Genomic DNA, 27,820 nt, shown 5'->3' on the forward strand with positions numbered 1-27,820 from the left:
TGCGGATGACCCCCATCGAAATAATGAATAGAAAAGCACCGGGGCACGAGTGCCGTTATTTGGACGCCAGAACTGGAGCGGGTGATTATTAAATGAAGACAAACCAATCAAATGAAAAGAACATTGCCTCCATGTTGTTTTGGTGGAAACAACATGGAGGGCTTGTGAACTAATAGATACCAAGAGATGCTTTAAGAGGCTTTTTAATTTGAGTGAAATCAATTCATTGCAACCACTGATCTTTTTAAGACGCATGAATTCACTCAGGATTGGTTATGAAAGCTAATAATCATAAGATAGTCGTTAAAAAAGACTTTATGAGCTCACAAAAACGATACACATCAAATGTTAGCTAACGTTGAAGGGCCTTAAGAAGCAACATTTATATTTCTATTTTATACTTGATATTAAAAACAGCACTTTGGCAGCAAATGAAGCAAAACGAGAGTTGAAAGGTCAAATGTGACCAATTATGATTGCATTGTCGTGTACTCAGTCATGTGATGCGCTGCCGCCGACCCCGCTAATTAGATATTTTATAAGGATTTATGAGGATGAGGCGAGAGAAGGATTTGTTTAACGGAATACTATGATTGGCCCGCTTCCGCAGAGGAGGCGGGGCTAAGTTCTGTGTACAAAACTGTAAGGGCAAAGATGGGAAGTAATGATCAAGGCCGATATTATTATTATTATTATCCATCCATCCATTTTCCTCCGCTTATCCGGGTCCGGGTAATTATTATTATTATTATTATTATTATTATTATTATTATAAGAGTTATTAGTTGTAGTAGTTATTTCTTTTTTTTATTTTCATTGTTAGGAATGGCTAGGAGACCAGGGTTCAATTCCCACCCTTGGGCATCTCTGTGTGGAGTTTGCATGTTCTGCCCGTGCATGCGTGGGTTTTCTCCGGGTACTCCGGTTTCCTCCCACATTCCAAAAACATGCTAGGTTAATTGGCGACTCCAAATTGTCCATAGGTATGAATGTGAGTGTGAATGGTTGTTTGTCTATATGTGCCCTGTGATTGGCTGGCCACCAGTCCAGGGTGTACCCCGCCTTACGCCCGAAGACAGCTGGGATAGGCTCCAGCACCCCCCGCGACCCTCGTGAGGAAAAGCGGTAGAAAATGAATGAATGAATGAATGTTAGGAATGGAATATTTTCCACTGTTATGTCAATGTGTTTATCTTTCACATAGAGAAAAACATATTCAGAGATGCACACATAGCCACCCAGTTTCTAGATAGCCGGAGGAGCGACTAGCTGTCCAAACTGAGACTGACTGGAACCGGTTCCAACCAAAATCCCAAACAACAAAAAAAGGGAAGTTCACACCTCTCGGGCTAAACCGTGGCTCGCTTTCTTTTTTCTCTGCGGTCATGTATACATGCGAACGTAGCCTAGAAAATGTCGGTATGAAGAGCTGAAGAGTGCACGGCACGCTTGTGTCACTTGTGCTAACAGCGCCGACTGACGCTAACGGCCACAAGCTAACATCCTTCAGGCCCACGCGGTCCTCATCTCTCTCAATGCTAATGTATTCATGCATTCATCTCCTCATTCCCAGTCATGCATTGAAAGTGAGGGCGCAGTGGCATGATCACACAATTCTAATGCATGCATGAGGCTGGCGAAGGCCCAGGCCGCCAGTGTGTCACGCTGCCTCTGCACAGACCCCCAAGCGGCGGGAGATCTCCTTCAGAAGGAGATCACAGCGTCGTTATGCAGCTTTGACACTGGGCCGAGTCGAGCGGGGACGCTGTCGCTGCCGAGCGTCCCCGTTCCTCCTTGAGCCGCCTCGCTCTGTTTGTCAAGTTTCAGAATTCCGAGGAGGAAAAGTGCAATGATTGATGGGATTTTTCTTGCAGGAAACACATCATTCACCTAAGTCGGTGCTGGTAAAGCATAATGACGTAATTATGTGATGTGACTCAGTGTGGATTATGTCGGCGTCTTCTCCGAAAGCCAGATGCGACGGCTCAAAGGCTAATCCATTATCAGTCAATAAATATGCGTATTGAAGCTAATTGTATGTATTGTTTGTCTAAAACAGAGGTAGGGAACCTATGGCTCGGGAGCCAGGTAGGGCTCTTTTGATGACTGTATCTGGCTCTCAAGCGTTTCTTACCACAATAAAAATGTATTTTTGCTAACATTTTAAAGTAAACATCACAGAAATCACTGTTAAAATAATCAACAACTTTCTTATGCATTTTAATCCGTCCATCTCTTTTCTACTGCAATACGGCCAACCATATCCATCTTTCCTGATGATATTTTCCAGGTCAAACACCAAAACTCGATTATTACTGGGTAATGCGGTAGTCTACCTCGGTCATTGAGATGTCAACATGTAAATGTAGACTTTCCTCCTTTAGTCAAATAGTCACCTAGCTAAAGCTGCAGAACCAAGCCTTCTGACGAAGATGGCCAAAATAATGAAATATGTGTGCGGAGTATGGTGCAAAACCATGCAGCAGCAGAAGTTGCATTAATGGCAGCAAGTATTAGATTTATTATTAGACACTGCGCTGCTCACGAAAGTGTGCTGGCCACACCCCATTGGCGTGGGGTAGTGTGCCTGGTCTACGTAATTAGAGCCCATTATATCTAAAACTGTTGGTCTTACATAAAAATGCACACATTTTATTGCATTCAATGTTTAAAAAAATGTATATGGCTCTCACAGATACACATTTTAAAATATCTGGCCTTCATGGCTCTCTTAGCCAAAAAGGTTCCCGACCCCTGGTCTAAAATGAGGTAAAATCCAAACATAAGACACATTAAAAGACGCTGCCATGATTTGTGGTATTTCGCAGTACTCACTAGATCAGTTATCTTTGCGGTGACGACTGCCAAGAGTCAAAATGCGTCGACACAAACTGATTGCGGTTGCCAGCCCTTTCCATACCGTACCCGCAAATCGGGAAGCTCAGCGCCAAGCTCGCTCGCAGCTCCCGCGCGCGGCGGCGACGACGACGACAGGCAGACGAGGGGGAACAAAACACAAAGCAAAAAGTATCTGTGTAAACACAAAATATCGGTGAACTGTTCCTTGATCCCCTGCATGCGCGTCGCTCTCCCAGGGTTTTTTTTGTCGGTGGCGTGCGGGGAGCGACAGCACGGCGGAGTTCGTGAGCGGAGTCGTACTTGACAGACGTCGGTGACTCGCCGTTGGGAGTAATGCATAAGAAATGGAAATCGGCATCTCTTTGTTGACTGTTGTTCCCTTTTGTCGCTGCTGATTAATTAAACATTGAGGAAGGCTCAGTTGTTTGCTTGAAAGGTTTTTTCTTTTTTTTTTTTTCGTCTCTCTCTCAGCCGCTAGTTTGCCTCAGCTAAGCTTTAATGGCGGGGGAATGAAGCGTTCAGAAACAATAACGCATCGCTCTGGCCTCGTATACGTCTTTCCTCTCCGTTTGATGTCAGGTGCACTGGAATGCGACGCTAGGCTAGCAAGAACAGAGCCAGGCTAAGCACCAGCAAAACAACATAAAAGCAACATAAAAGTAACTGAAGGACAGAGAGATATACACTCGATACAGCACGATACAGTAAGTATAAAACCTGACTAAAAGGCAGAAAACGTTTTTTTTCTGTGAGAAAAAAAACTAAATGAGGATGCAAAAGTGCATGGAGGAGTGTAGCTTGCAGAAGGTTACGCAAAATTTAACACATGTGCACACACACATGCACGTTTTTAAATCGATGGCTTTTTTTTTTGCTTATCAGAATCAGAATGCCCTTTATTGTAATTTTTCATATAATAGAATGAAATTGCAGCAGCTCCATTTTCAGTGCAAGACGGTATAAAACGGAAAAAAATAAAAGAAAAAATAGAAAAATAGAAAAGAAATTAGATGAATAAATAAAGAATAAATAGAAGAATTAGAAGAATAAATAATAATAAATAACAAAGGGTCTTCATTGTAGAGGACAGTTGGTTGCCTTGGTTACGTGGCATGTTGTGATGCAGTTGTTTGAGCTGTCACAAAAGCAAACAAATAAAAATAAAATAAATAAAATAAAATAAATAATAATAAAAATAAAAAAATAAAAAAATAAAAAAAACAAATAAAAATAAAAAATAAGTCAATAGAGTCAAATTTATGCATGAAATGTATCAGTATCAGAACTGATATTTTCCCAAAACTCTACTATGTTGCACAACATAAAATCCAACATAGTAACTGAACGTAACTGTAACTGAAGTAACTGAAGGACAGAGAGATATACACTCAACACGATACAGTAAGTATAAGGCCTGACTAAAAGGGAGAAAATGTTTTTTTTTCCGTGAGAAAAAAACAGAAATGAGGATGCAAGAGCGCATGGAGGAGTGTAGCTTGCAGAAGGTTAGGCATCGTAGGGAAATTTTAACGCACGTGCACACAAATGCACGTTTTTCAAATCAATGGCTTTTTGTTTTGCTTATGTTGTTTGCTTAGTTGTTTGCCACAAATGCAAACAAATAAAAATAAAAAATAAGTCACCAAAGTCAAAGTTATGCTTGAAATGTATCAGTTGTTCTCCCTTCTCTAGTCGGGAACTGATATTTTCCCAAAACTCAAACTCAAACATGGCTTTCTTTCTGATGAAAATCTGACCTTTCTTTTGGTATGTCCCGTGTTAAGTAGCCTTAGAACCCAAGGTTCTGTGTGCTTGAGGGATCAGTCAAAACGATCCAAAGTAAGGGTTGTGTTTTGAAGAACGACTGGGAGTGCATGCGTCAATCATAACGTTGTATTGAATTGAAAAAGCGCCTTTCAAGATTCCCAGCATGCTTTCCATTGGAAACCTTCCACTCTGCGGTCTAGCCGCGGACGCCGTGGGGTTGACCCGCCAACGGCCTGTCAGACCGGTCATTCGTATTTCTCCACCAGCGTGCACGACACTGGAGGCAAGGTGGGCGAAGGCTTTGGCCCAAGGACACCGGATGAAGACCGGATGGAGAAAGGCAGCCAGAACCTGGCTAATAAAGTCCACGTGAAGGCGGGCGGCCAAGAAAGTGTCTGCTGATGAAGTGGAGCGCATCACTGCAGTGTCTTGATGGCGAGCTGCGTTAGAATGTAATTATGTGGCGGCGCTAACGAGAGGCTGCTTCTTCCTCTGCTGCAGACAAAGCCGAGCGAGAGCCGCCGACGTGATCCCGCCCCGCGCGACGCCATCTGTGTCCAACAATCAGACATCTAATCTGGACCGTAAAAGCCTCCCCACGACGCCCCTCGCCTTTCGCCGCGGCTGTCGGTTCCACTCCAGACCTCATCAACACGTCGGCTGCCTCGCCACGATCAAGCGTATCCGCTCGCTATCAGCCGGGGCGCCGTCAAACGGCGAGGATGCTTTTATCTGTCAAGGACTGCAGCCAAATAGACAAACCCCACCCCTGCGCCGCCACCCTCGTCGAATGTCCCCACCCCCCCGCAGGAAGAGCTCCCCGGTGCCGGATGAGATATGTGACACAGGCCGGCGAGGTCGCCATGTTTCCTGTACGGCGAGGAGCACAGGGGTTAATGGGAAATGAAGGAGAAAGACCTTTTGTTCTTCCTTTTAAAAGTGGGCTCGTCTTATCCAGCGCGGATAAGACGTGCCCACTTTTCCCTGACTTTCATTTTCTCTGCCGGGAACACGGGCGGTGGCCATTTTAATTGCGCGGCGGCTCATTAAAGGAAGCGCCACGTAACAATAGGCTGGAGTGGAGGTCAAAGGTGACATCTGCAGGAGGAGCGACTTGATGGAGGAAACTGCCGGGTTGTGTTTTTTTTTTTCGTTAATGAATAGCGATCACGCTTTGTGTCGAGCGTCTTTTTAAATTTGCTTTAATTAGAGATTCGGCTTATCGTCCAAATTGTACAAAGTACTGTTGGTAAAGGACTTTTTGGGAGAGACACGCACACGGCAGTCCAAATAAAATGGGAATATTCTGGATATGCTATAGATCGTATGGCGGAATTGTCTTTAAAATTCATTTTCGGATATTTCTATAACATTTCCTGGTACATAATAAAATATCATTTTCCTACTCAATGACACAGTTCGGTGCATTTTTTTTTTGTATTAAATCCTCAACGCTCTATGTTGTTTGACCCATGACTTGACCTAATTAGCATGCTAGTGTTAGATATTATTATTCATCTTTTAGGTCCAGTCTAATAGATTATTGTATTTTCATCTAATAGGAATACTTTCATGACACCCGCTCACCTAGCCCAATTAGCATTGCATAGCATCCATCATCTACCGCTTATCCAAGTACGGGAAGCCCAGACTCTTTTTGGTCACATTGTAACGCACAGATGAAGAATCCGTACCACTGAAGCTAAGTTAGTGTTTAGCGGTTAGCATTTAGCGGTTAGCGTTTAGCATTCGCATCGCCCACAATGGAGAGTATCTAGTTCCTGATTCTAAAATGTAGCGGTCTGGTTCGTCACGGTGCGGCTCAGGTCGGGAAATCCTATTCCGGATAGCTATGGAACTAGTGTGACACCATAGACTCTAAAAACAATTTCTATCTTTGTTGTAAGATTAATTCATATTGTTTTTTTCACGTTTCATATGATTCTGCAAGAAATGACAGTTCTGTCAGCCAATCTGGTTCTGTGAACCATACCTTAGAACAGGGGTGCTCACACTTTTTCAGCATGCGAGCTACTTTTAAAATGACCGAGTCAAAATGATCTACCCACTACAAAAATGCAAAACATCTATTTATTTTCAAATGTATTGAGGATTATTTGTACGTACAATGTATGTTGATGTACCTTACATAACCAAATGAGCCAATATTGCAAAACACACATAATTAACTATTAACATTTTTTGTAATTACCTGAGTTTACTTTGATGACTTGCACTGAATTGAACCAGCCAGGGATGCATAGTCCGGACAGTAGCTGCTGATAGCCAGCCTCAAGCACACTTCCAAATGTTTATCAGTCATGGATAATATCCATATCATAATATCCGTATAATATTCCATATCCGTATGGATAAGTGATATATTTTTTGCCTTTTTACTTGGTCCAGTTTTTGCCTTTTTACTTGGTCCAGCTCCTTCACTCATTTTAGTGACCTTTAGCGAGGGCTTAAAATCTCGCAATTCGCCGACTAGCTTAGCACTTTGCATCGTTGTTTACGCATGAGCGGTGACCTAAAGGTCAAAATTCAGTTGTCATCTGACTGGTTGTCCTGTATGTCAATCAAGTAACGGGGATGGATGATAGGCTGACATCGTAAGTTCTGCTGCACTTAGAGACGTTGTTTGATTTGATTGGTCGCCCGAAGGGCAACATTCAGTTGTCATCTGAATGGCTGCCCTGTATATCAATCAAGTGACGGCATTGATGCTGGGATGATATTTTTTTAATGTCACGCCGCGATCGACCAGCGATCGACCAGTACCACCTCCGCGATCGACCGGTAGCTCGCGATCGACTTAATGAGCACCCCTGCCTTAGAAGGTCTCACCTTACAGTAAAAGGTGTTCTGAGTAAACGCCATTGACTTTTTCTATTTAATTTTGTCTTCGTTTGAGCAATATGCATAATAAGCATAAGCAAAATTAAAAGGTTGTTTTTTTTAATGAAAGTTAATTACTCTCCAAATCCATTTCTTAGACATTATTTATTGTGTAACACCTCTGCAAATCTCTTGTCATACGTGGCTTTAATTAAAAAAAATGGACTCCTATTTGCCCAAGCTGACTGGCAATTATAATTCTAATGCTAATGAATTTAGCATGGATTGATCCGGCACAGATCTGCCGGATGATCCCATCCTGTTTTCCTATTCGCTTTTAAGGCCGTTACAAGCTGACACGTTTCCTCCGAATGCACCGCAGCCATATGCCGGGGTGGCTGGGCGCCGGCGTCCCCCCGCCGTTAACAGGAGGGTGTTGATGGCGTTGAAAAGTCAGCTGCCTGTTGGAGCTTTAATTAAAAGGTTGAGGGTCCCGCCCCTCCGCGCGGAGGGGGAAAGGCCGGTAAAAATGGCACCTTGTCCTGAACGGTTGGGGAACGATCCATAACGGAGAGGCGGCCCTCAGCTGGGTCGTTGTCACGGCTACCGAGCCCCGAGTCGGTCAGTTGATTCGTCAGCTGTTGGTTGGTCAGTCGTTTAGCGAGTTGGTTACTTTGAGTCAGTCGTCTGCCGGTTTGGGACTGAATGGTCGCTTTGTCAGTCAGGTGGTAGCTTTAAACAAATTCAGTCAGTTAAGTAGTTCATCATTCAGTCAGTCAGTCTACGTCAGCGACGTAGATTTTCAGAACGTTGTGAGTGACTCGGTTAGTTTGGCAGTTACAGTAGTTGGTTGGTCAGTCGGTTAGGTGGGTAGTTAGTCCATCGGTGGTTCAGTCGACTTGTTAGTCAGTCAGTTTGGTCGTTTTTTAAAATGGTCAGTTTGTCAGCCAGATAGTCCATTACATCGTCACTCAGTCAGTTAGTTGAGTTAGTTGGGTTAGTAATTCAGTCAGCCTGTGACGTCGTTTTGCTTAGTCAGTTGTGAGTCACTCCACTGATTTATCAGATAGTCGGCTGGTCCGTCAGCTAGTTAGTTAGCGGCACAGTCAGTAAGCGAGTCGGATGTTAGTCCATCAGTAGTCATTGACTAAGTCAGTTTTCTGATTAGATGAATGATGGCTTTGTCAGTCAGTCAGTTAGCTAGTCTGTGAATATCGGTCGGTTATGTCGTCGGTAATTTAGTCACTTATTGTCAACCGATTAGACAGTCCACGTGAAATTCGTTCGCTAGGTCGCATTTACTATTATTTATTTCCACATGGTCTATCACATTGAATATGAAATCATCCAGACATAACGAATCGACAACAAACAGCAAATCTCAAGAGATAAAAGTTGAGTTCCAAAGTAAAAAAGCACAACAAGGAAGGAGTGGAGTATTTTACACCTCCAGTCACCCTGAGCTTTGTTTACACTCCCACGAGTGAGGTGAAATTTGAAAGGGCCGTCTTTGCGGCGTGCTGGAGAGCACATTCAGCCAATTACGCGGCGGCCCCCAGTGTGACATCGCTAACCTGCTGTGGGATTGACTGCACGCGTGCACGCGACTACATCCATGCTGCAGTCTCTGAGCGAGGTGTGATGCCGCAAGTCGGACTTCAACACACTTTTAGTGGCACATGCCACATGTTGAAAACATGTTTTTAACAGAAAGACTGCAATGTGATCTCTGCTTTCTGGTTTTCATAAGTGGCACATTTCATACAGAAAATAAAATACTAATTATCAAAAGAATCCAAAAGTCAAAATCCTCAGCATACTCGCTCTCCTTTTACTACATTTGTGTGCTTTATAAATGAAACATAAATAAATAAAATTAGAATACATTAAAATAAGATAAATATTATATAAACAGCAGTGATAATATAGGTGTACTATGTTATTAATGCAAAGAAGACATTTTCAATAAATATTTTTAATAATTATAGTGATAAAAGATATAAATAGTAGTAATAATATAGGTGTAACATGTTATTAATGTAAAGAAAAAATAATAATGTTATAAAAATAATATAATATATTGAAACATCTATAGTTATTAATAATATCATATGAAATAATGACAAAATATTCCAAGAAGTCGCAGAAATTGCAGCAATACAGCAGAATGGAAGTGATGGTGGGGGTCGTCAACGGGGGCAAAGCAAAGTGTGGAAGCAGGCCAGTGGGGGTATTCAAATTGCGGCGCTAGGGCCATTTTGAGCCCGCTGCTGTTGTTCTATTGTGCCTCCGCTCATGGTAAAAATAGAATCAATGCGTTATGAATGAGATATATGATTAGATGTGATTGTAAGCCAAAGCTAAGGTATGGATGTTTTGTTCAGATAGCTAAGCAAGTTGACCTACATGGAATTGTGACATTGTGAAAGTGAAAGTACAAAATGTTTAAACGTATCCTTACATTTCCACGTACGCGACACTCAGTGTAAAAAAGTTTGGACAACGGCGTTGCAGCGTGAGAATACGGAAGCAGAAACACACATAATGTTTACCCAGCATTAGCCCACATCTTTATCTTGTTTTTACTGCGCCCAAATGAAGTGCACACATCTTTTAGCAGGGAGGGGAGCAAAGTTTGCTTTTCATTTGAAGCAGCGTGTTAGGTTGCCTGCAGGCTGTGCGGCGAGCTGCGCTTGCGATATCGCATGCAGACAATTAATAATGCAGACGTGGAAGGATGAGAGGGAAAGGGGATCCTGCTCAATTCTGTAAAAGCACCTGAAGCGTGACGAGAGGAGAGGTGGGCCGTGAAGAGCCCACATCAACGCGCTCGCATCTGCTTTGGACTTGAGGAACATGGCGGCGTGTGTGTGGGCAAAGCATAATTAGACGTGGAAACAAAGTAGTGTTGGTTTGTGGGAATAATGGCTGCTTCGCCTTATAGTGGACGTGCATGTGGGGGTGGGTGGGGGGGGGGAGTACCTTTTTAATGATACGCACTCCAGCCATTCACTTTCTATGCTGCTTGTCTTGGTAGGCTGGAGCCTATCCCAGCTGACGTCTGGCCAGTGTTCATGCCTTTTATTCAACTTATTTGTTATTAAATCATGTTGCTTTTTGGATTATTAAATTATTAAAGGCATTACCGACCATATATTGCAATTCCTCCCAAAAGTACAATAAATTCAAATAAAATTATGCTCTACTTCATGTTGACATGCCTGAAAACACATTTGAAAAATATAATTAATTGTTTTGGGCGGCATGGCGGTCTAGTGGTTAGCATGCAGACCTCACAGCTAGGAGACCAGGGTTCAATCCCACCCTCGGCCATCTCTGTGTGGAGTTTGCATGTTCTCCCCATGCATGCGTGGGTTTTCTCCGGGTACTCCGGTTTCCTCCCACATTCCAAAAACATGCTAGGTTAATTGGCGACTCCAAATTGTCCATAGGTATGAATGTGAGTGTGAATGGTTGTTTGTCTATATGTGCCCTGTGATTGGCTGGCGACCAGTCCAGGGTGTACCCCGCCTCTCGCCCGAAGACAGCTGGGATAGACTCCAGCACCCCCCGCGACCCTCGTGAGGAAAAGCGGTAGAAAATGAATGAATTAATTAATTAATTGTTTTAATTTTATATTATAATATTACATATGCCATGTTCTTCTCATACAATAATTTTTAAAAAAAAATACATAAAACCCACTCTCCATTTTAATAAAATATAATAAGAATTTAGGAGATAAATGCTTTTCAAATGTAAAATGTGTACCATACTTTAAATACCTGAAAGAAACCTCACTTGGCGTCATCCATACTTCCATCCATACTTGAGGACTTTCTTATTTTCTGGACTATAAGTCGCTCCGGACTATAAGTCGCACAAGCCCAAAAATGCATAATTAGGTAGAAAAAAACATACATAAGTCGCATTTTTTGCGTGTAATTTATTTTCCAAACTACTTGACCAAAACAGACATTACGTCCTCTTGGAAGGCAAGTTCTAACAATAAAAGAATAGAGAACAGGCTGAATAGGTGTAAGATATGCTAACACAATGCTTATTCAGCTACACCAAAATAAACATGAACAGAAAAGGTGCTTATGTAACATAAACAGTTTTTTCAATTAATAAGTCGCTCTGTAGTATAAGTCAACCTATGAAAAAAGTGCAACTTATAGTCCGGAAAATACGATATATATATTTTAAAAGCTTTTCCTATGATATTGAAGCTATTTTTGCGTTAAAATTCCACGACACAATGTTCATGTTTTGAAGTGGCCCAAAGGTAGTGCCATTTGTTCTCCTCACTCTGATTGGCCAGCCTCCTCTCTCGGCCACACCCACTCCGTGACTTCAAAGAGAGGAATTATTGTAGAGTGCGATACAACTCTTGCATTGGACGATTGGACGATCCAGTGAGCACACAGCCAATGACAACACAGCTCCTAAAAATCACTTCAGAACCTCTTTGGACCCTTTAAGGTGCTTCCATCATTCAGGACAGGATCATGAATAAAAATGTCATCTTTTCCGGCAGCAGCCAGCCAGCCAGCCAGGCGGGCGGGCGGGGTGTTGAATCTTGGAGTGTTTTCATGTGCAGTCTGAGAAAATGACTTTAAAGCTGCTCCACATAAAGTCAACAGCATCGCTTGCCAGCCTAATGAATGTTACATTTTGACGGAGAGCTTCCTCCGAATGTAGCGGCTAAAAAAAGCCACTCAGGCAGCGCTTCACGCGCAGGAACTACAAGAACGCCCCGGAACATGCATGGACAGGATGTTGACCGACATAGTGTGAGCTAGTCTTCCCAGTCAGTCCCCGTCTGACAGCAACATGGACTCGCCTGTCAATCAATCACCAGCACACATGGCTAACACTTCCTGACTGACTACGCTGCTTTGCTATCGGAGAAGTAGTCAGTGATCACACGACGCCGTAGCCACACCCCCCGAGGAAGTGAAAGTTACGCTTTTGGCACAGATTTAGGCTGTGTTGGGAAACCGCATACTAAGTACTACATAGTACTTCCATGTCCATACTATCCACACTCTATACTGCATACTCACTCATAAGACAGTATGCAAAGTGTTTACACTACAGCGTACTACATGATTACCCACAATGCATTGTGCTCCTACTCGAGCCAAAATCGACAGGCTGAAGCTGATTTCACTTTATTGAGATTTTTCGGAAATCAGGCAAGAAAGTGTCAGTTTGGATCCAGAGTGTGCCATTTATTATTATTATTATTATTATTATTATTATTATTATTATTATTATTATTATTATTATTATTATTATTATTATTATTCATTTTCTACCGCTTTTCCTCACGAGGGTCGCGGGGGTGCTGGAGCCTATCCCAGCTGTCTTCGGGCGAGAGGCGGGGTACACCCTGGACTGGTGGCCAGCATATTATTATTATTATTATTATTATTATTATTATTATTATTATTATTATTATTATTATTATTATTATTATTATTATTATTATTATTATTACTACCGCTTTTCCTCACGAGGGTCGCGGGGGGTGCTGGAGCCTATTCCAGCTGTCTTCGGGCGAGAGGCGGGGTACACCCTGGACTGGTCGCCAGCATATTATTATTATTATTATTATTATTATTATTATTATTATTATTATTATTATTATTATTATTATTATTATTATTATTATTATTATTATTATTGTCCAAATACCAACCGTTTATAATTTGTGTGGACGAATTTGGCAAAATTTAAGCTAGCCGCAGTGAACAACGCACTTCAGGTTATTTCCCCAAAATAAAACACCCCCTTACTTTTCTCATACAAACATGCTCTCAAACATACTGATAAATTACTGCTTTTACTTTGAAAACAAGAAGCAAAACAACTCGCAATATATCCTGCTTGACGCCGCCGTTTGGTCCATCCTGGTGCTCAGTGTTCAACCAACGTTTTTTGTTTTTTCACGGTGACGTCACATTGTGTTGCATCCTGGGTAATTTGGGTATGAGTAGTAAGCTGACGATACATACTCGAAGGCAGTATGCATCCGGGAACTTCTCGCATACTCGAAAATGGCATACTGCCAGTATAGACACACTGCATACTCAAAAAGTTAGTATGAGTAGTAGGTAAGTATGTGGTTTCGAACACAGCACCTGCTTGTCCCAGTGAGTTATAGCTAAGTGTTGCGCAATTCTGATTGTGCTATGTGAGTGTCAGGAAATAATTTACCTCGTAACTCAATCAGTCTTTTCCAAACGTCCATTCGTCACGAGGGGAAGTGGTTATTGTGTCTTCAAGAGCCTACCATAAACGTTCCGAACTAAACACCCTGCTGTTTTTTCCTGATGCTGCCGAGAGTTCCCATGTCCGCCAGCACACCTGGCGTGTGATCGGTAGGAAGTGTTGACAATTTAAGGGAGAAAAAAGTCACAAAAGAGCGTCAAACTTGCTAGCGTGTACAGTAAACAAGCATTCAAAGAGCTTCATACCTTTTGTTTGCTAGCAGGCTAACATTGGAACGCTAACAGCGAGCTTTGGCGCTTGGTGGAAATCTTCAATTCAGTTCAATAAAATAGTAATTTTAATTATTATATGATATCATTAGTGACAAAGCGAGTACATTCTAGCCCTTTAAATGGAAACAAGAATGGAGGACACTACTAAACTTCATCCAGGTTTGCCGACATCACTTCCTGTACTATCCGGGCGACGCCCACATTTAAAACTTCCCTCCAGCCCCGTCGTAAACATTTCATGTTTAGCGCTACAGATGGTGGCTTTAGCTCCCGTTTGCATGCCGCACGTCGGCTGCGTCTTCCGAACAAGTCGAGCGTAGCAAGAAAAAAGTCACAAAAGAGCATCAAACTTGCTAGCGTGTACAGTAAACAAGCATTCAAAGAGCTTCATACATTTTGTTTGCTAGCAGGCTAACATTGGAACGCTAACAGCGAGCTTTGGCGCTTGGTGGAAATCTTCAATTCACTTCAATAAAATAGTAATTTTAATTATTATATGATATCATTAGTGACAAAGCGAGTACATTCTAGCCCTTTAAATGGAAACAAGAATGGATGACACTACTAAACTTCATCCAGGTTTGCCGACGTCACTTCCTGTCCTAGCCGGGCGACGCCCACATTTAAAACTTCATCTTTAGCGCTACAGATGGTGGCTTTAGCTCCCGTTTGCATGCCGCACGTCCGCTGCGTCTTCCGACCAAGTCGAGCGTAGCAAGAAAACAACACAAAACAACAACAAACAAAGACAGGAAGTGTCCTTGTCCCGGGTCTCAGTGAGCATCGCTGTCCAGTATGTAGATCACACTGAAGGGCTTCATTACCTCCAAGTAGCTGCGTTCTCTTCTCCCTCAAGGGAGAATTAGCTTGGCCAGCAGACCCCGGCGTGATTTACGAAGAGAAGAAACGGCTCTGCGCGTTACAAAAGGAGACAAACGACACGCCAACGGCGTCCACTTTATGACCGCGCACACCAGCGTGTAGGTGTAGGTGAGGAGGATTATTGGCTATTAAACTGCAACAAAATGCGTCAATTACAAATTTAATGAGCGTAAATGCACCTACTGTATGTCATCATCCGTATATTAGCCACTTCCTGTTCTTTCTCTTCTGTGCGTTGCATTGGAGACACAAGAAACAGCCTGGTGGATAACTACGGAATGCCTATTTTTTTTTTTTTTATAGAAAATGTTATTAATATTAGTTGCACACATTATGACTTGCTAACATTAGCTTATTTGAGGCTGGAAGCTTTTTGTGTACAAAGTAAGTCCTCCACATGCTAATCACCTGATTCAAATAGCCTTGGGTGTCTAGACCTGTGGAGTCCGCCCTTTGTGAAACAATTTTGAGGTCATGCAGGACCAAATGGACTCAAAACAAGACTCCTACTTTTGTTTCTAAATCAGGGCCAAGCCTTTTTTCACGGATTCTACCTAGCAACACATTGGAAGCGGAAGCGTAAATCGGTTTTCTGTGAAAATATGAACTGTAAATTTAACAAGCTGTAAATTTAGCTTGTTAAATTATGTGGTGGCGGCACAGTGGTCTAGGGGTTAGCGCGCAGACCTCACAGCTAGGAGACCACGGTTCAATCCCACCCTCGGGCATCTCTGTGTGGAGTTTGCATGTTCTCCCCGTGCATGCGTGGGTTTTCTCCGGGTACTCCGGTTTCCTCCCACATTCCAAAAACATGCTAGGTTAATTAGCCACTCCAAATTGTCCATAGGTATGAATGTGAGTGTGAATGGTTGTTTGTCTATATGTGCCCTGTGATTGGCTGGCGACCAGTCCAGGGTGTACCCCGCCTTACGCCCGAAGACAGCTGGGATAGGCTCCAGCACCTCCCGCGACCCTCGTGAGGAAAAGCGGTAGAAAATGAATGAATGAATGAAATGATGTGGTTTTTCTTTGGCTTTGTTATGCTGAATTGTACATATTGATAAAATTGATAATTGAACGGTTTGTTACAAGGTTTTGTTAGATGGTGATATTGTTTTGAAACTGGAAAAACAAGAACAAATAATAACAATCCAGTCAAGGGTGCGGCCTGGGAGCCATTTTCATTTATTTCATCGTAAATATATAATTTAACAAGAAAAAAATGCAACAATCAACAATCATTTAAACAAAAATAGTCCAAATATTGTATTATAATATGGCAGCATTGCATCATTGTCGATTTAATGGTAATTTTTTGCAGGAAGCAGGAATCGTCCTGATTTTGGAGTAACGTCAAATTCCGGTTTCAGGTCTTTTTTAAACATTAGCATTTAAAACATGCTAATCAGTGAGCCGCTGTCCACCACACTTTGATAGCTTTTGCTTTTGTTTTCTTATTGGCCAGAGGAAATATAAATAAAATATGGCCTCTGCAAAGGTGTGAAATCAGAGCGTTGACACTTCATCTGCAGTAGCTACAGGCAAGAGCAGAGAAGACAAATAGCCCAGCAGAAAAGCAAAAAAAACAAGCCAAAAAATGGCTGGATTGCTGACAGGTGACGAGTAAGGCCGACACATACATGAAGAAAGCAAGCACGCATGCAGACACGTGCAATGAAGCAGCCGCCATGTTGGCTCGCACGCATTGCGAGTTGCGGGTTATTTACACAGCGTCCATCTCGTCAATCCGCCTCCGAGGCCCACAAGCGTTGGCCCCCTTCTAACGGCCCTCCCTCCCACCTCGGCAGCCACCACCAGCGCCCCCCCCCCCAGCTGGTCAGATGTGGCCCGGCCCAGCTGCCCACTGTGTTAAAGGGCCAGAGGCTTCCTGCCAGCGGACACGTCTGCCAAGCTTCCTTTTTATCTTCTCTTTACTTAATAACATTGATTGTAACTTCCTTTTTTGTTCCGAACACGACCCGGAAACACTGGCAGGGATTATTAGAAGTTAAACTGCTTTGAATTCTTCCCGAGATATGATCATCACACCCTGCACGCAAAGATAAAATGATTACTGTCTTTTTCCTGAAATAACATCTGGGCCAAATAGAGCATGAAATGTCCTGAAAATAGATTCCTTTCCTGGATGTTGCAGCAACGGATAGCCGGGTAGATAGAGCCAAATGGCTGACCGACTCATTGGCGCTCTGTTTTCCCTCTGCCCTCAGTCTCCTGTGGATAAAATTGGTTGGGACATTGACTCGAGGTCTGAGTTCAGATATGGCAAACGTGGTTCTTTTATGTGCTGCCTTTTATGTCCTGTCCTCTTTTGTTGTTGTTTTTCCCGGACTGTGCATTCCAATATGGAATATCTGATCCTTTTCATTTTTGCCCACAGTCTCTTCTTGAATAAAATGACAAAGCTTTGTTCTCTTTATTTTGGTTGTTGGTCAGGACTGATTCAGTCTTGTACTCACAATCCCCAGTTTGCTGCAGCGCCTTGTTTCAGTATGCCCTCAGTCTCTTCTTGGATAGAATGTGAGAGCCTCATTTCTCTCTGTTGTTGTTCTTGGTCAGGAATGATGCAGTATAATCCACAATCTCCAGTTTGCTGCAGTTTGTTTCAGTATGCCCTCAGTCTCTTCTTGGATAGAATGTGAGAGCCTCATTTCTCTCTGTTGTTGTTTTTGGTCAGGGATGATGCAGTATACTCCACAGTCTCCAGTTTGCTGCAGTTTGTTTCAGTATGCCCTCAGTCTCTTCTTGGATAGAATGTGAGAGCCTCGTTTCTCTCTGTTGTTGTTTTTGTTCAGGGATGATGCAGTATACTCCACAGTCTCCAGTTTGCTGCAATTTGTTTCAGTATGCCCTCAGTCTCTTCTCGGGTAGAATGTGAGAGTCCCGTTTCTCTCTGTTGTTGTTTTTGGTCAGGGATGATGCAGTATACTCCACAGTGTCCAGTTTGCTGTGGCGCCTTGTTTCAGTATGCCCTCAGTCTCTTCTTGGATAGAATGTGAGAGCATCATTTCTCTCTGTTGTTGTTTTTGGTCAGGGATGATGCAGTATACTCCACAATCTCCAGTTTGCTGCAGTTTGTTTCAGTATGCCCTCAGTCTCTTCTCGGGTAGAATGTGAGAGCCCCGTTTCTCTCTGTTGTTGTTTTTGGTCAGGGATGATGCAGTATACTCCACAGTGTCCAGTTTGCTGTGGCGCCTTGTTTCAGTATGCCCTCAGTCTCTTCTTGGATAGAATGTGAGAGCATCGTTTCTCTCTGTTGTTGTTGTTTTTCGTCAGGAACGATGCCATATACTCCACAGTCTCCAGTTTGCTGTGGCGCCTTGTTTCAGTATGCCCTCAGTCTCTTCTTGGATAGAATGTGAGAGCCTCGTTTCTCTCTGTTGTTGTTTTTGGTCAGGGATGATGCAGTATACTCCACAGTCTTCATTTTGCTGCAGTTAGCTACAACTGGATGCCCTCAATCTCCTCCCAGATCAAATTCGATCAGCATGGTCTCCTCTTTGGTCGCTGTTCAGTAGAAAGGATGTATTCAATTGCAGCAAATGTGGTCCTTTTTTTGTGTGCTGCCCTGAGTCTCTTATTGGATAAAATGTGTCTCCTTATACATTTTGGGTATTATTTTGAAATGAAACCTCCTGAAGGGAGTCGAGCATCCTGCTCCATATAAAAGTCTTTGTTTGGATTTGGCAGGACATCAGCTTGTTTTTTGTAAGACTCCCCACAAATGAAAGATTTTGCAGCGTGGGGGTGTTTTCTGACCCCGATATTTGACTACAGCGTGGTTCCCCCATGTGTGTGTCCTCCATGATGGATTAGTTGTCAGAGGAGCTGACAGACACATTGAGTCGCGGGTCACGTCCGCCTCTTCACATCCTTTTGGGAAAACCTTTTAACCCCGCCGGCGTCACATGACAGACTACGCTACTTCGGACGATGTCCAACCTGCTGGATGCAGGATTCGAGCGTCTTCCGAGCGTGGGAGGCGAAGGACGGCTGTCACATGTTGACTCTCCGGCGGTGGCCTATTGACTGACGGAGCGCCCGAGCGATGTCAGCCACAGGGCTCGGGTTTGTTTTGCTTTATTTTTGTTTGTGGCACGGTGAGGATGTAAAAATGGAAAAATTGACTCAGAACATCTTGCACCGCTGCAACCTGGGGGTGTCGACGCTCAGGCAGCGCTTTCCTCCAACGCTGTCCTGTGCCGTCGTCTTTTTTTCCACTGCAACCAGAATGTGAAAATAAACCATGAAATGCTGGGCAGATTCTCGCTGGCTCTCAAAGAAAGCTTGGAATCAATTTCAGCAGCCATTTTTCTTTTGAAAACACACAATAACGGATAGGAAGTGTTAGCCTTGATGCTGGAATTCAGACAGTTGAAAGTGTTCGCAGTCAGCCCGACTGGCCACACAACGTTTTGTTGCAGCTGTGTCACATTATCATATCATCACTCATATTTTAACCGCAAGATCTTGCTGGGTTAGCCTATTTCCTGGAGGGACTAAAAACAACATTATCAAATTTACAACTCCCACTGACTTCCGTATCGTTAGCGGTGCCATTTCAAGATGTGTAGTGAAGCCTATCATTTTACAAAGTCATCCTCCATCATCATGGAGTAGATTTTACTTACATTTTTTTAGTTTTTCCATCCATCCATACATTTTCCTCCGCTTATCCGGGTCCGGGTCGCGGGGGCAGCAGTCTTAGTAGGGAAGCCCAGACTTCCCGGTCCCCGGCCACCTCCTCCAGCTCCACCGGGAGGACACCAAGGCGTTCCCAGGCCTTGTGACATAGTCCCTAGGGACATAGTGAGACATAGTCCCTAGGGTAAAACGTGTTGGTGTTTATTCGAATGGCTGCTCTATGCACCTTAAAATGTACGCAATCATTCTAAAAGATCACAAAAAACACATCTGGCAAGTTTCATACAATTAGATTAGATTACATTTTATATGGTAGTCATCAAAATCTTTCAAATGTGTAGCGAAGCCTGCTTTTTGTTGTTGTTTTTTTTTTTTTCCAATGCAGTCCTTTGCTGAGAATGGGGTCGGCTAATCTAGCTAGAGGCAGGCTAGCGGTGTCCATAAAAGGATGTCAAAAGGAAGCGTTTGCGTGGCTCTCAAAATACCGTATTTTCTGGACTATAAGTCACTTCGGAATATAAGTCGCACAATGCCAAAAATGCATAATTAGGTAGAAAAAAAACATACATAAGTCACACTGGAGTATAAGTTGTAAGTAACTACTTGACCAAAAACCACATTCCATCGTCTTGGAAGGCAAGTTCTAACAATAAAATAAGAGAGAACAGGCTGAATAGGTGTAAGATATGCTAACACAATGCTTATTCAGCTACACCAAAAATAAACATGAACAGAAAAGGTGTCCAGTGTTTATGTAACATAAACAATTTTTTCATTTATAAGTCGCTCTGGAGTATAAGTCGCAGGAACAGCCAACCTATGAAAAAAAGTGCGACTTATAGTCCAGAAAAAACGGTAAGTGAGTGAGATTATCATTTTTTTTTGGGACGTATGTTGGAACTAAGGATCGAACGATACATCGGCCGGTCGATATATCCGGCCGATATTTGCGTTTTTTACTTGAATCGGTATCGACCGCTACGCGCGTGGGTTCACCGATATATTTTTCCGCCACATGATTTAAAACTTGAGATCTATAATATTTGTTATCATTGTAATTTTTTCATATAAATTGAGGGAGCAAAAACAGTATCGGCCACAAATATTGGCCTAAGCAAAATCCATCGGTTCAGGGTGATGGAAAAAAATCGGTATCGGCATCGGACGGAAAAAAACACACAAAATATCGGTCGATCCCAAGTTGGAACATCTTCTTTTTGCATAATCAGTCAAATCCTGCTACTCTCTTAGGTAGATACGTACATACAGTACATGTATACATACTTCATGTATCTCCAAGAGAAATTCCTCACATTCTGATGCTGCGTTCAAGAAGTCAGAAACATCCAGTTCGGAGCTTGCAGGTCTCGTCCGTACGTACGTGAGTGTGCGTTCCAGTTGCTGCTTGTTGCCTTTAATTTGCTCCCATTTGCCGGAACGTGTGCACATCAAAACACACAAACTGGGAATTGTCCGCCGGCCACCGCGCGGCATCGGCCTACATGCCTCATTAAGGCCATTTTGGCGACGGCGTACGCATAAGTAATATATTTCTTAGCGTTTAGCCGCTACTTTGATCTCTGCTCTCAACTCCGTGTGGCGCAGTCTTAACCGCAACCCCCCCCTCAACCCCCAACAGTGTTAGCATTATGCTGAATTGTGCTTTTTCCTTTCTTCTGAGGAATAATTCACATTAAAGACGCTCGCCCCCGTGGCAGAGCTCTCAAATTAAGAAACATTTGGCGCGTTTAGCCATGATAAAGTTGTTCATTAGACAATACACTTGGCCGTATTCTTTCTTCGTAGCGCTCCATTGTCAACGCCTTGGGAGCAATTAAACATGTGAAGGGCCCAATTTTCCGTCCGCGGTGAACTCTGTCTGCATGTTTTGCGCGTTTCCCCATGAATAATTAACGTGAATCGATGACGCCACCCCTTCTAAAGTGGCGGCGTGAGTCGGGGATGCGAGGCGGCAACAAAGGACTCCTTTAATTATTTTGTTCCTGCCGCCTCGAGAAGGTGCTCTCCGACTTCCTCCAGAAAAGGATGTCAAGATCAAGGCGCGGTGACACGGATGCCCCCTCCCCTCCAACGCCCGCTCGCTTATAAAAGACTAGTAATTGTACTACCATAACAATGTCAGTGTAGAGTGTGACGCCCCCCCCCCCCCTCCTCTTCAAAAGTGTGGCGTCCCTTATCCATCATTGGCTCTAGGGAGCAATTTCTAGGATGCTGACAACCATATCTCATCTTCAGGAGATGTTTTCCCCCCCCTCCTCCTCTGCGAGGCCACCTCCTTTGGCCCGTGTCGTCGGTGTCAAATTACGACCCGGGAGAAGCGCCTCCTTGGGTCTCGGCATCTCGGCATCTCGGCGTCGTTGATTCGCTGGTGTGTTTGGCACGGGCCTGCATTAGCGCCGTAATGAAGACTGATGAGCAGATGGAGGTCAGGTTTTTTTGCCGCGCCGTGCTACTATTTACGACGCCTCCCTGTGAAATGGCATGTTCCAAAAAAAGAGGAAGCAGCCGTCAGTCTCTGCCTGGATTACTCCATGCAGAGATGGGAGATAACAGGGGGGGGGCGTGAAAGTACACACTGAAAGAGAGTTGACTCGGGATTGTCGTCAACTTTCCCTTTATGCTTCATGCTGGTACGCAATGTAAACACCCTCATCTTCACGCTGCCCTGCCTTGGTCTCCTCTCAACAAGGCCAGGTTGCTTCAAAACATACAAATAGGTAACAGGTATATTGGACAGGTGTCAAACTCAGGCCTGTGGGCTAAAGTCGGTCCAAGCTGCAATTTCATCCTTGCCTGGGAACTCTTTGGAAAATAGCATTGAGTTGTCCCGCCTCACGGACCTTATCCAACATCTGAGCCATCTGAGTAAGTAAGTCCCACGGTGGAAAATAGCCCATTAAAAGTGGAAAGTATCATATAGCATGAAATTCACAACCATTCTTAATAAGGGTGCCGGATTCAGACCAAAATTCAAAAAACTGTACATGACTAAAAATGGCAGCACTGTAACTATTACACCCTGTCTGTACAAAATACCACCTTAAATATGCACCACACAGCCAAACGTGGTCGTTTTAACTACAGCAAAGCATGCTGGGAAATGTGTGACCTGTCCTTCCGGTTTACACATCTCATGGATTGGGATGTTTTTGTGTACCTAAAGCACGGTGGCTTTTGTCCGGAGAGAACGATCAAGAAGTAGTTGATGAAAATTACTTCATTGAAACTACAACAAATAGAAATATTAGAAATAGAAATAGAAATCTGAAAAGTAGACATTTCAAGCAGGAATGAATGGACACAAAAAATGCAAAAAAAAATGTCCATGTAGGTGGGGGGGGGGGGGGGGGTAATGTCCAGCTACGCCCACAATTTTTTGAGTTCTGGCCCACTTTGTGATTGAATTTGACTTCCCTGATATAGAGGATCTTTGACACACACATTCCAGTTCCAAAGATGAAAATTGTAAATAGTTCATGGTGTTATATTTACGAATAAAATACAAAACATCTCCTATTTAGTGTCGCTTATGTTGTGGTATCGTTTTTTACACATTTCATATTTATGTTAAAGTGAAAGTTCAGCTTGAAATGTATCTTTTCTGAAAAAAAATGAGTTTTACTCCCTTTTCTAGTCAGGAACTGATATTTTGCTGAAACTTAACTACTTTTTTTTCAGATGAAAGACACGAGTCTAATCTTTCTTTTGCTAGGTTCCATGTTTATAGTACATGCATCGAAAACAAGATTATGTGTGCCTCGAAAGATGGGTCAAAATAGTCTAAAGTGGCCGCGACTGAAGGGGCGGACTTTTGCAAAATGGCTGCTATTGAATGAGTTAATACAGAATGAGTTAATACAATGAGTTATACACTTGTTAACAGAAAACAGCCGCTAAAGTTTCACACTTGTTATTGTTGGAGCTGACGTTGGGATTTGCCTGAATTTCTCTCACAATTGCGCCTTTTGTTTACCTTTGAGGAAGATCTCTGCAGCAGTGCACTTCTTCTTTCACAACTCCCGCCTCGGTGAAAGATGTTTTGTTTTGCTCCTATATTTGCGAACATTCATTTGCACGTTGCTGTGCCATAAACGAAAGTGTCATGACTCTCGTAGATTCGTCATACTGGGACCGAAGCGCCATTATCACATGCGACTTGATACTTCCCCTCCGATGATGTGTGGGCCGCCATTTGGTGATGGCTTCTCTGGGATCTATGACTCCAAACAGCAGAGCACTTATTGAAAATGCGGGAAATTTGAATTGCGTTCATGCGGATGAGTAGTGTTTTTTTGCAGGAGGTCCTTCAACACAGCGGAATGCTCCAGTTAAATAGAGGATCTTTGACTAGCGTATTTGCAGTAGGTCTTTGAAAGCAACGACATTCCTGTCAAGTAGAGGATCTTTGACGCAGTCGGTCCTTCAACACAGCGGAATGCTCCAGTTAAATAGAGGATCTTTGACTAGCGTATTTGCAGTAGGTCTTTGAAAGCAACAACATTCCTGTCAAGTAGAGGATCTTTGACGCAGTCGGTCCTTCAACACAGCGGAATGCTCCAGTTAAATAGAGGATCTTTGACTAGCGTATTTGCAGTAGGTCTTTGAAAGCAACGACATTCCTGTCAAGTAGAGGATCTTTGACGCAGTCGGTCCTTCAACACAGCGGAATGCTCCAGTTAAATAGAGGATCTTTGACTAGTGTTTTGTCAGATGGCTAGCATTTATTATAGCATGTTCTTCAAAACAGCCGGCGCTCCTGTCATATTGAGGATCTTTGGCAGTGGGTCCTTGACAAGAGTCGGGTGTGAGTGCTTACTTAAAAGCAGCAGCATTTTTTGATTCACTTCGTTTTTGAGTGTGATTATAAGGGGATTATTTTTATTTTTATTTTTATTTTTATTTATTTTTATTTATTTTTATTTATTTTTATTTATTTTTATTTATTTTTATTTATTTTTATTTATTTTTATTTATTTTTATCTATTTTTATTTTTATTCCTAAATGGTACAAAACAGCAACATGCAGATGTTCTATGGCCAATTTCCACGACAGGATAAAATGTTTCAAAAGCCACCGGCTGGATCACACAACTGTGCAAATGTGCGTCACCTCGAAAAGAAGAGCAACAGCCACGTTTGCTTTTGCGCTCCGTGTCAGCCGGCCGCCCCATCTTGAAGCCTCCAGTGCCGCCTCTCTTTTCGCCATCGCCATCCTCTGTCTGCGCCCCCCTGCAGCGCGGAGCCAGTCAGACATAAACACTATTGTTTTAGCGAGGCTAGCACTCGCAGCAGGACACTGTTAGCCCTGACACTCCCCGCTTTTGCCTGCGCGAGATCCCTGTGCATGGCTCACCGCCTGCATGCATATGAATGCATCACGCACCTCCACCGCGTTTGCCCTTCACCAGCCTGCTCCCGTGTTACTCGGCTGCCATATTTGACTTCATTTTTTTTCCAGATGCAGCCGGTGAGGAAGCCTAGACGGAGCACCGTGACACATTCGGTGGAGTGATTATAGATTTGATGGTGCTTGAGCTGAGAGGGTTCCTCGTGGGCTGTGCAAAGCATGCTGGGCAATCACAGGGAGAGAGAGGCGAGGCGAGGCGAGGCGAGTTCAAGCTGGAAATGGTTTTACAATAAGCTGGAACTTGTCATCAAGCGCCCACTGATGGCTTTTTCTGCGATTCATTTCCATCTATATTTACTTATCCTGTTCAGTGCCAAACCTAAATGGCAGGGGTAGTGTGTACGAGTGCTGCCGGCACTGGGGAGCTGTGGTTCATTGGGGGGAAATGTGAATTCTAACATGGACTGTGACATTGTGAGGCAGACATTGTAGGTTTTCTTGTAAATTAGACAAAATAAGATAAGATAAGATAAAACAAAATAAGACATAACAATACAAATATAATATACATGACATAATAAGACAAATTTCTAATAGTCACAAAACTTTTTCTTGTACTTGGAAGTCATTTGGCAGGATACTTCCATAAACATTCATCCTTTCCATCAAAATCATTAAATCATAGCACCCCAGTGCCAGCAGCACTCGTGCACATGATCACCCTCGTGCTTATTCCATCTTGCTACTCGCTTGTGTTGCAGGTATTTGGACTAAAGCCCAACCAATAGTCCATGTCTGGAACATCCCAGAATGAAAGTACAAGCAGAGTTCACATAGCAATTGCTGCGCTCCTCTAGAAAGTGAAATTTAAGTTCGTGCAGAAGTGAGAGTTAAGCTTGTGCGAGTGACCACAAGCTTCTGTATTCTGTATCCCAGTATCTTTTCATCGATGTTGCACGGTTCTATGTGAGTGTGTTCTTCAAAAAGCTTCCTATGAGAAGCCTCTTATCCAAGTGTTTTTCCATCAGTCATATGTAGGTGTTGTGTAACTCTGATTGTGCTATGTGAGTGTGTTTTTGTGCCAGAAGGCCTTCCACTGTATGACAGAGTGAAATGATTAGAATGCATCTGCTGTGTGTCTGCCTCCTCTACCAGTATTTCTCCATCAATCATATGTAGGTGTTGTGCAACTCTGATTGTGCTATGTGAGTGTGTGGGTTTTTTTTTTCTATGAGACTCTCTGAGACTGAGGTGACTACTTGTCACTAATGTGTCTGGTGTGTCTGCCAATTCTCCAAGTATTTTCCCATCAGTCATACAGTATGTTGTTGTTGTGCAACTTTGATTGTGCTATGTGAGTGTGTGTTTTTTTTTCGATGAGACTGAAGTGACTACAATGCTTCTGGTGCATCTGCCACTTCTCCAAGTATTTTGCCATCAGTCATAGAGTATGTTGGTGTTGTGCAACTTTGATTGTGCTATGTGAGTGTGTGTGTTTTTTTCGATGAGACTGAAGTGACTACAATGCTTCTGGTGTGTCTGCCACTTCTCCAAGTATTTTGCCATCAGTCATACAGTATGTTGGTGTTGTGCAACTTTGATTGTGCTATGTGAGTGTGTGTTTTTTTTCGATGAGACTGAAGTGACTACAATGCTTCTGGTGTGTCTGCCACTTCTCCAAGTATTTTGCCATCAGTCATCCATGAGTCTATGAGAAGATACAAGACTGAATCTCTAATCACATCAAACAGTTGAATATTCATGTTCATCTGCACGTAATCGTCAGTCCTAAATATCAACACAATTTGCAGTAAATAATGAAACATAAGGCATATATTTATTTGTGTACTTTTCTGACTGGTGTTTGTTTTGCTCCCAGACTGAAAGCAGGCACCGGTCGTATGCCGGTCTCTAACATCCCAACTTGTTCATAAATATGACACATGGGAAGTCAATATTCTGCTGGCAAATTGAAAAATGAACATTCTTGCAATCGATTGGCTCTGCCTGGCTTTTAGTCGGTCTTTACAACAAATTGATCAAAGTAGCAGACAGTCGATAAAGCAACTCATTGTCGGAGCTGACGAGACATTGTATTATTTACGTTTCGTAGACGTATCCTAGCATTGAAAAAGCTAAAAGTCGAGCAGTCAAGTGGAATACGTGTTTCTGTGCCGAGCATTGTTTGGCTGCTCTGATGCGCCCGTTGCGATGATCAGCCTGCACAGGAAGCGCCTGCTGGGAGACAAGAGGCTGAGATGAGACGATAGGCGAGTCGGCGGCAGCATCCGCAAAACGAGCAGCTCAAAGCGGCGACTTTGCGACCTTCCTCGGTTTGGTCATCCTTGAAGGAAATAAGCAGACGCTGCCGATGAAGTTGTGGCTAATGCGTCGGGCCAAATGAGCGGCCGTGTGCTTCCGCCGCCATTGTGTGTCACGTCAGGCCGCAGCCGCCAATTTATGCCCTCTCGGCTTCAAGAAAGATTTTCATTGATTTTCCATCCCCGCCCGTGTACGCCGTAAATAGGAAGCGCGAGTCCTATTGTGACTGTTGCCTGATAAAAACACGAAACTGGCTACCACATGTGTCTTTATTTGGATCCCCCTGGAAAAAAACCACGTCAACTCTATTGTAATGTAACCGTACGTGTATTCAAAATTGGATTTTTTGTGTGGAACACAAAGTGTATCGAGACCTCAAATGGTGCACAAGGCAATGAAGAAGGGGAAAAGGTTTGACGCATCTACTCGGTAAACAAATACAGTTCAGTCCAGCCTTGGTGGCTGGGAATCGTGGCTAGCGATCGTGCCAAGGACGAATCGGAGCTCGAAAACCCGTTTCGGTTGCAACCTTACCTGGCCTTGCCGGTAACTATTATTACTAAACAAAGAAGGAACTTGATATATATATATATATATATATATATAT

At 43.2% G+C, this 27,820-nt stretch overlaps 1 protein-coding gene across 2 annotated transcripts in view; it reads left to right on the plus strand.

The window, feature by feature from the left end:
- cdh8 (cadherin 8) overlaps positions 1-27,820 on the plus strand; it is a 141,171-nt gene that overhangs the window by 54,137 nt on the left and 59,214 nt on the right. The gene's annotated exons all lie outside the window — the stretch shown is intronic.

The sequence above is a fragment of the Doryrhamphus excisus genome, chromosome 12, assembly GCF_030265055.1.
Source record: "Doryrhamphus excisus isolate RoL2022-K1 chromosome 12, RoL_Dexc_1.0, whole genome shotgun sequence".
In the NCBI taxonomy this organism is placed as follows: domain Eukaryota; kingdom Metazoa; phylum Chordata; class Actinopteri; order Syngnathiformes; family Syngnathidae; genus Doryrhamphus; species Doryrhamphus excisus.